Here is an 8917-nt window from a genome sequence, read left to right as displayed (position 1 = left end):
CACAGAATTCACTTATTTCTCCGGTGTCCAAGTCAAGTAAAAGTATTTCACTTTGGAAACTGCCAGACGCTGCACGATAAATTGTACCACTGAGCAGCTCTTCACCCAATGTATTCTGCTGTTGCTTTCCTTGTTGAGGATGAAGTTGTTGCTGTTGCTGTGGTTGTGGTTGAATCCGAATTGAGATTTTACCGGTGGTGGGCAATAGATCCCTTAGATGAGAAATACGCTTACTTCTGTGAAACAGTTGGAATAAATTTTTATTTAAAATATTTTTCATTTTTTTATTTTTATTTTTTTTTGTTATATATTTTTTTCCTCCAGATTTATGTGGTGTTTGGTTAAAATTATATATTTTTTTTCAAACTTTTTTGTCCTTTTGTAGGAACTTTTTAGATTGGTTCGTGCTTCATATACAGTACGAAAATATTATATATAAATTTATATATTTGACAAATGCTGATGATTTTTATTTACGCGTTTATAGCAAAACTTTTTAATTGGCATGCTTTTTGCTTAAAACTCTTGATATTTTGCAATCTGAAATAGTATCGGCATTCCATTATTGATATAGAAAAATGTATAGTTTTATTTTTAAGATATGCAAAATAATATTTGTTGAAAAATATTCTACCATTGTAATTTTTATCACGCGCGATATTTTCTATGCGATTTATATTTATAAATATAACGAATGTGATATTTATACATCACATCCACAATTATTTTGCTTTTTTTTTTGCACAGATTATTTATTTGTATTTATTAACGTTTATTACATATATACATATTTTTATTGTTGAAATATTATTTAAAGATATTTGATATATTAATAGATATATACACATTCATAAATAGCTATATTTAACTGATAATTTGTATTATATATGAGATAAGCTTATCTTATTTAATTGAACAAATTTGTAAGCTGCAAATAATAGGAAAACTTTTCCGTCTAAAATTATTTAATAATATTATTAATACCATCAATTATATTACACATGTTTATATGGTTTCTTTATTAGTAACTAATTTAAATTGATTAGGTAAATAATTTGATTATATAAATAAATGTAAATGTGTTAATAAGTCTATGGGATGACATCTATGGGATGACATCTATGCAATATTGTAAAGACTATGGAAGGAGTATTGACTCTACGGCAATTCAACTATGTTTTGCATACATTTGTTGAGAATTCCTAAGATGACGCAAATGAAAATTCTTTTAATTTATTCAAAATCAAACTATTTGATTTCATTCACATTTGTAATACGTTATAACATATGTTACTCTTCAAAATTATTGTTTAATAAAAACATATTAATAGAATTACCATTTCAGTACTCATAATTTAATTTAATTGTCTTGGAAAAGTGTTGCAAGATGTAAAAGCTTCCTATTCTTGCTAGTCCCTAAAAAATATAAACCACTTGAACACTTATCCTTTCAAGGACATTAAGTCCTTAGAACAACGCATGTTGCAATAAAACTGTTGAAATGGATAGCTAAGTACAGCAGCCTTAATAATGCATTAGGCAGATACAAAGACATCAGATCCATCATATTATAAAGCCCCGTATTCAGTTATTCTTAGTGTGACTTTAAACTGTCCACAGATAAAATAGAGTAAAGGTGCTGATTCACCAACTCAGACATCTGAATATCAATATCAATATATGTGAATATATGTGATAGTGTTTGAATATTTGTTTAAAAAATTATATGCCAATTTTAATACAGTTTAATCCTTACTGAAAAAGAACACAGAATCATTAATATGTTATTTATATAATTACAGGCGGAGTATCATAAAGTACCACCTTCTCTTGATCGTTCTTCTTTATGTTTTTAATAATGTATCTGAATGTTGACTACTCTGAGGGTTTATTTAAAGGTTACGGGTAAGGTACCATAAAGCGCCATCTGCTGTTGATCGTTCTTCTTTATGTTTTTAATAACGTATCTGAATGTTGAGTACTCTTAGGGTTCATTTAAAGGGTAGAGTATTATAAAGTGCCACCTACTGTTGTTAATTCTTTTTCATGTCTTTAAAGACGTGTTTAAATCTTGACTACTTTGAGGATTCGTTTCAAGTGTTATCTGTGATATATAATCATTATCATTATCATTATCGTTTTCCGACTTCGAGACTTCGAAGATAAAACTATTCAATCCTTAACACTTTTTCTATGTTAAAACTAAACATTGGAGACAGGTTAACACCTTTTGGGAAAAAAATTTACAATGAAGTGTAGCATCAATGGAAATATTGCCATTTAAGAAGTTGTACACACAAAAAATATGGTAATGGAAGACATAGGCCTAAGCCCATGTTATATAGAGTGTCAAGGGAATGTTAAAAATTGGTCTTTCGGGCTATGATACAAATGCATGTTATACGGAGTATGACATCAGTTTCTCAATTTCGTATTTTGCTATTACTTTTGTACTTTTTGATTGCGCCTAAATTTTAAAGGAAATATATACCTACAGTACGGCTTTGATTGAGTGACGAGGCACAGATAGCCTCGGCACTTTAAATAACATGGGCCTTAGGATATTTATTGACTAAGCTTTTAACCAAACATAGATGCTTTTGGAAATATTTGTAAGATTTGGAGATACAGGAAAATGACTCGACAAAGTTACATATTAAAGGACATTGAAGACTGATATATTTAAAGTAAAATCTATTAAACTTACTAAGTGGTATTAGTAAAATTTTAGTGTTAGTAAATAAAGCAAATAACCTACACAAATCATCAAAATTTTTGGATTAATAAATGTCATAATAATTAATCAACTTAATGGAAATTGAATGCATAAAAAGTGCTCTATAAAAATAATTAACTGGGTGTATTATAAAGAGAAACAGTATTTTGTGCTGAATATACGGATTATATCTATGGATCGTTGATTAATAAGCGATCATCACCTATGATTTGAGTTGATATTTTATAGGACAATATATTGAGACATTATGTTAATGGGCAATAGGTGGGGGTAAGTGTTATTTATTTAAGTTTAAAGCATTTGCATAAAATATTATCGTTAATATGAATTGTTGGACAGTATATATATCTTAACAGTTTAATTTCTAAATGATATGTAGAAGTATAAACATACATCAATATTCATTTATATATTTATTATAAATATTTTATTCGTTATATATTACATGTATTATTGTATATTATATTTATTACATACATTAATATCAATTAATATATTATTTATATATTACATACAGCATATTATATATATTATTATATATTATTATATATATACAATATATTGAACTTAAAATTAAATAATAATACTATTTTATATACTTTATATATTTTTTCATGCTGAGTTCATGCACTTTTTACAGTTGTGATTTCCGTCTCAGGATTTTATGAGTAGAAAATTTTTTGTTGGTCTTATTAATATAAATTATTTTCATAAAAAATTTATTACAATCCTTTTTTATAAATTTTATTTATATTATATTTTCTTTTATTATACTTATTTAGTAGTAGTAGTATTCTTTTTTATTAAATTTAGGTTATATGTATTTACATTTACAAAATTAACATTTTCAATAATTTATAATATATAAAACATAAATATTATAAATAATTATAAGAAAACTAATAAGAAAAACCTAACTTCATTTACATAATATCTAATTTTATCCTTATACGATTATGGCACTTGCCGTCAATCGCGTATACTTATTTATATGGTCTATTTTTATATTTGTCTCATAAGACTATATTTTTACATGTACATTCTAAGAGTAAAAAGGATTTGTCTTGATAAAACTATTTTAACTTCACAAAACAGAATTAAATAATATAATTATTCCCAACATTTTTTTTTGTTTAAATTTTACAAAGTTAAATAAAATGTTATTATTTAAAAATATTTCAAGATACGAATAAAAATGTTTAACTATACTTTCAGATTTCTTTTGCCCATTGAGAGATAGATAAAACTCTATTAAACTCTTGTGTATTTTATCCATTATAGAAGAGTTCGAAATTTTTATTATACATAAAACTATTATATATACGTTATGTTTTATTAGTTTATAGTTTCAGTTTCCTTTCAGTTTATTGTTTATTAGCAGAATATTATAAAGAAAATAGAAACTATATATGTCAAATACAGTGTATCCTATTTGAAATTTAAATTTTCTATAAATCATTTCGAACTTCAACTTTGAATAATATTAAAATTATATAAATTCTAGATATAATTATGAAATGTAATACATAGATAATAATAGAAAAATAATTAATTATAATACAAAAATTCCAATCTAAGACTCTGCGAATGATAGCGAATGCTCCGTGGTACATCACAAATTCATCGTGACCTCAATATAGCACTAGTTAAGGAGGAAGCGAAAAGCATCGCTGCCGCATACGCTAATCGTATAAAAAGCCTATTCAAACAATTTGGCTTCAAATCTAATGACATACCCACAACTATTCACAAGACTGAAAAGAAAAGCGTCAATTGATCCTTGTACAACTTGAAATTGAAATAAGTTCTTCATAGCGTTGTCTCAAAGGGGACGTACGCAGCACGACTTTCATTTATTTAAATATTTTTATTAAAAATTTGTAAAATATCGAATTAGTTATAGATAGAATACGATTATATATAAAATAACAAAAAAAAATTATAATAGAAAGTAAAAATAATTTATTTAGGTGATATTTAATGTGAGTTTTATAGAGTTATCGATTTGATATAAATATTATAATTTTTACGAATATTACATTATAAGTAATCAATTATTGCAAGTAATGTAATTACAGTGATTTTAGGAAATATTCGAATTTTTATTTAACAAGTTATAGTACGTATATAATTTGTAGGACTGCATCATCTTCTTCACTGATGATGAGCACTTGACAATATACGAGATAGCGTTGTATGGTCAGCCAAATTTCAGACATATTTAAGGATGAGAAGTTATTTTTTAATGAGATGAACTAGTCGATCTTATTCATATATCAAAAATAAAAAGATTATATCCAAAACTTTACTGTTTTCAACATACAAGCCTATTTCAAATAAACTTTTGACTACAGGCCTGTACATAAATACTTATAAAGAAAAGATTATTATCTTGAAATTCATTTATGGTATATACTCTGGTTAATTCAGATGTACCGATGAATGACTTTTTATCAATAATAATCTGTTTGAATATTTCCAAATTTTCAGATTTCTAATCGAAGAAAATGTCAAGCTACGAGTCTACATTTTAAAAAATGAAGATTAATTATTAGCTAATATTTGTTGTGAATACTATTTGTTATACTCAATCAATTTTTTAGAGTTCATCTACTTGAATTTACAAATAATTTTTGTTAAAGATTCATTTGATTCATTTGAATTATTTTTTATATTATTTTAATTAATTGAATTTTTGACTGATCATACAGCTGTTTCGAGAGTTACCAAATACCTATCATCAGTGATCTTGAAAATAATTCTTGTATTTAAATTATTCGTAAATTATTTTTTGAGATTGCAAGTACCAGGAGTTAAACTCGTGCCCTGCCAAATTTGAAGCTCAGAGTCAGCGCTTCTTAACCAACTGATCCAAAACCGTACTTGACTTTTATGTTTGCACATTTTTCCGGAGTTTTAGTTAATTTACTGTGAAAGTTCATTAACAAATTCACTTGCTGTGTTATATTGGAACGAAATCACAACCAGCTGTAGTGTTTTTAATTTCAATACTATTCTGTTTGTAGAGGCATTATTTGTTATGCTACACCACAACTCGCGCGACCAATACTTTGTGAATATAAGTATAAATTTAAAAATACGTAAATATAATAAATATAAAAATAAATGAATGGAAAAATATTTCATTTGATCAAAACGTTTAAGTCGTATGTACCTTTATCGCTTAATTTTACGAAGGCGATTGAGAATCTATTATAAAGATTTTGACAAAACTATTATATATTTTATTTTATTATAATTAGAATAAATAAAATAAATATAAAAACAAATGAATTAAAAAATATTTCATTTGATTGAAGAATTTAAAATCGTTTGCTTAAAAATAGTCTAAGAAGTATTAATACAATAGAACAAGAAACTATACATATGTACTACATATTTGAAACAGTTTAACTATATCAATTAAGTATTTAACCTGATTAAGTATTTTATCCTTTCTATTTCTGTCAACAATAGACATTTATGGGTATTATTTTTTATATTGCAACTATTTAATTATCGTTAAAATAATTAACCTTAGATAGTTTCATGGTCATCTTTAGTATTAAAGAACAATTAACTAGTAACGACACCTTATTTTGAAAGAGCTATTATTTTTCTATTTATAAGATCAATATTGAATAAATAATTCATTATCGTAAATATTCTACAATACTGACTCATAACAATATTTCGCTGTAACGATTATTTTCAACTCAGCCGTTTTCACGGTACTCAGTCGTTGTTACGATTTCCAGTCAAAAGTCTCGAGGGTATTTTTCTAAAGAAAAACTGATTGCGCCTTTATTAAAAAAGCGCGGCAAAAGGAATTGTAAATATTAATAAGATATTCAAAAAAAAAAACACACACACACAGAAAGAAAATAAATAAACAAAGCAAAAAATAAAGGAACGAACGAATAAAAATATGCTTTGATATTTGTTTGTTCTGTACTGACTGTTTTTTATCCTCTTTTTTTTTTGTTAATGCAACTAACTGTGTTTCCTTCTACGTGGATTTTTAATTCCTGGTTTTTATTGTTTTTTTATTGCAGTGTATTTATATGTATTTGTGTATTTGCTCCTTGAGAGCATAAACAAATGCCGCAGGGTATCCTCGTTAAAGGCGGTTATTAAAAATTGTTTATGAGTTTTATTAAGGTTTGGTTTGACGCTGTTGTGAAAAAGTTTTTCTAGAAGGAGTGGAAATAAAATAATCTGTTCGTTGTTACTAAACCATATTACAAAATGATTATACTTAGTCAAGTCTTTCAAACTGAAATTCACGCAATCAACTTATGCGTAAGATCCAATATCAGCAAAAAGCCATGTTAATTACTCTGACAGCTAGGTGGCTCTTGAAGCTCTGTGCTTTTGGATTTTCAAGTCAAAACAGATAGTGTTATGAATTCCTACAGCTACTTGCAACTCCGAAGATTAGTCTCAACTTATGCGTAAGATTCAATATCAGCAAGAATCCATCTGTCCTTTTGGACTTTTATGTCAAAACAGGTTCCTGAGTGTTATAAGCTCCTACAGCTACAACTTGCTACTCGGAATAAGGTTAGCTTCTACTGGGTTCCAGGTCACAGGGGAGTTTTGGGAAATGAATAAGCTGATGAACTAGACAGAACTGCATAAAAAACTGCTTTTAGAGGTTCTCAAACCTTTTGTAGAATAAAATCTTTTGTACAAAACAAATTATCAAGGAAAGGGAAAATCACATGCGGCTGGAGTACTGAGAAGATTTCCTAGGACTTGGACAAAGCAAAGCACTGATAACACCGTACTCCTACAAAAACATTCTTAAATTCTCAAAATGTAATTTAAGGTTGCTAATGGGTTTCTCTACAGGTCATTATGGACTGAAATATCACTTTCATAAACTACAATAATCTGCTAATGTGGTATGCAGATTGTGCCTCGTAGATGAGGAAACTACCAGGCATATTCCTTGTGACTAACCAGCTTTAATAACGCACAGAAGAAACTTGTTTCATATGTAACTCTTGTCATAAGAAGAGATTAAGAACTCTTCTCTAGTTTTAGTTCTAGACTTTATTTACAAAGCTTTAAGGGGATTTGTGTAAATAATAGTGAAACTGGTACAATAGGACTCTTCTGGCCGCATTACCGACTGTTCATGTCTAAACTAATATAAAAGCTAATATATTTAGTAAATAAAGTATAGTAGAGAGTATAGTAAACACTACATTTAGGATTTTAAAGTGTGATAAGGTTAATGAAAGTGATATTGTTAAGTTCTCTAATTAAATCGTAAACTCATCACGAAACTATTGACTAACCAATAAAATAAAAATAAAGTAAAACGATTATAAATAAATAAAAAAATATATTTTTTTTTTATTTTCAATGTCAAATATATAATAATTGAGCACTCATAATTAATGTAATAAAAAGTTGCCAATAAATCAATAAAAATTCAATTACATATTTTTTTCCCAATGAAGCAAAGTTGACATTGTGTATACGTAGGTATACACCATACCATACTTCACTCGAAGTACAATAGATTTCAGTGCGAACATTTAAGCTGGTGTACTCGTAGAATCATATGAAATGAAAGTATATGAGTACAACCAACTGCTGAGTTGGTTCACTGACAATAAAACTCTTCAAGTAATTGTCAAAATAATGTCATAAACATGCGCGTCAATGTATAAGAAAATTTGTTTGTATATGAAGAGCACTGATAACCTTACATAGTGATATCGCATGTACGTCACTTTGAAACTTTGTTGAAATATATAAGCTAATCCATTACACACGTTACAAGTGACGCCAACTCTTTGTGTTGGAAGATGGGAATAATAGTTTCAAGTAAACATGACAGCCATAAACGAATCTGTTGAAAATGTTACTTGGTTATGAGTTTTCTTCGATTGCCTGAGAGACTTATTAATGCAGAGCCACTGTACTGGTTATGTTCCTCGAAATTAATGTCACTCACACGCATTTTCACACTTTAATAATGAAACATACACACATACACTTTCACGTATATATATGTGTTGGTTGGTATAACACACACATAAACTTTATATTGTTAAATTTGCTTAGTGGTTTTGCTTTTAACAAGTAATTAAAAAGTTAAGAACTTTTAAAGGAAACAAGCATACCAAAAAGGATAAGGATAAAGGATAAGGATAAAGTTTTTAT

Source organism: Teleopsis dalmanni, chromosome 1 (assembly GCF_002237135.1).
Source record: "Teleopsis dalmanni isolate 2A chromosome 1, ASM223713v2, whole genome shotgun sequence".
In the NCBI taxonomy this organism is placed as follows: domain Eukaryota; kingdom Metazoa; phylum Arthropoda; class Insecta; order Diptera; family Diopsidae; genus Teleopsis; species Teleopsis dalmanni.
The sequence above is the reverse complement of the archived record's forward strand: the minus strand, read 5'-3'. Positions refer to the sequence as shown.